The following is a 1,672-nucleotide window of genomic DNA, read 5'->3' as shown; positions in this document are numbered from 1 at the left end:
CAGGCTCCATCCTCGGCCTGTGGTGTGTTACTCCATCTCAAGCAGTGTGTTACTGAGCCCCACAGAGTAGGAAGGGCCCAGGCTCCATCCCCGGCCTGTGGTGTGTTACTCCATTTCAAGCAGTGTGTTACTGAGCCCCACAGAGTAGGAAGGGCCCAGGCTCCATCCCCGGCCTGTGGTATGTTACTCCATCTCAAGCAGTGTGTTACTGAGCCCCATGGAGCAGGAAGGGCCCAGGCTTCATATCCGGCCTGTGCTGATGTTCTCACACAGTGGAGCCACTAAGAGCAGGGTGTTATCAGGATCCGTTCCCGGACTGCGCTCAGTTTGCTGATCTCATCCAGAATGGTGCTGAGCCCCACACAGATGGATGGGCCAAGGCTCCAGTCCAGGCCTGTCGTTCTTTGTTCTCATTCGGTTTTTACTTACCCCCACATAGAGCAGACAGGGCAGAGTCCCATCATTATCCTGTGCTCTGTTGTATCTGGTTCCCGGGGCACCCAGTGACGCGACCACGTGTATATCTGATCTCCACATTGATGAACAAATATAACAGCAAAAGAACTCGTGGGAAGATTCCAACAGTTGTGAGAAACCCAGACACCATGTTAATATCTCACCGACACCATTGGTTGATGAACCGATCTAATGGCTCAAAGCGGGTTTTCAAATCAATTCTTTTAACGGATTTTCTTTCAGCGACTATTTCCATGTTCCAACAATGAATGTTACATTTCTTTAATTTGGACAAGTAAACAGAGACTGGACAATTATTGTCTTGCTCTCTGTGACCTGAGGTTTTATCTCGGTAATCTCCGGCTTTAGTATATGTTGTAATCAGTATTCCAGCAGGTCTCTGTGGCGCAATCAGTTAGCGCGTTCGGCTGTTAATCGAAAGGTTGGTGGTTCGAGCCCACCCAGGGACGGTGCATTAACATTTCTAGGTTTATCAAAATGTGTATTTTGGCTGCAAGATAATGGGATAAACTGTAGCACTGGTTACAATGTCGATGAGTATGAGGTCTTCCACTGGGATCCGAGAAAAGCATTTTCTTAATGGTGACCAACTAATATGAACATGAGAAGGCCATTCAGCCCCTCAGCCCTGTTCCTTCATTCAATTAGATCCTGGATAATCTGTATCTCAGCTGCATTGGCCCGCCTTGGTTCCATATCCAGATTCACCAGTTTGGAATGGCGTCATTTTTAGGTGCGCCTGGTGCCGCTCCTGGCCTGCTCTTCTACACATTTCATTGAACCAGGTTTGGTCCCCTGGTTTGACGGTAATGGTAGAGTGAGGGATCTGCCGGGCTAGGAGGCTACAGATTGTGGTTGAATACAATTCTGCTGCTGCTGATGCTCCAGAATTGTACAGAGAAAATACACGTGTTTTATGTGATATTTTATTTTATTCATGTTTAATCAGAAAATTTATTCAACTTTATCATATTAATTCAATTTTAATGGGGAATGTTCTACAAAATGTTTCCGCCCAGTTTCTAACGGGACCTTTTGCGTGTTAGGTGAATGTGGTAACCACTACACGACGGAAACTCACCTCCGTGAGCTGTAGTAAGAATATCACAGAAGAGAATGGCGTTCTACAAATGCAGGTAATAGTGTCATAGAATCACAGAGCCACAAGACACAGAAGGAGGCCTTTTGGGCCATC

At 46.6% G+C, this 1,672-nt stretch overlaps 1 non-coding gene across 1 annotated transcript; it reads left to right on the top strand.

Moving 5' to 3' along the window:
* The first annotated feature begins 852 nt into the window (after positions 1–852).
* Positions 853–926, top strand: trnan-guu (transfer RNA asparagine (anticodon GUU)). The gene has a single exon. It is a non-coding gene; the product is annotated as a tRNA-Asn (tRNA).
* Positions 927–1,672: the final 746 nt, after the last annotated feature.

Source organism: Somniosus microcephalus, unplaced genomic scaffold (assembly GCF_052327205.1).
Source record: "Somniosus microcephalus isolate GS21.2 unplaced genomic scaffold, FLI_Smic_1.0 scaffold90, whole genome shotgun sequence".
NCBI lineage: Eukaryota > Metazoa > Chordata > Chondrichthyes > Squaliformes > Somniosidae > Somniosus > Somniosus microcephalus.
Note: the sequence above shows the minus strand (reverse complement) of the source record. Positions and strands in the feature narration are given on the sequence as shown.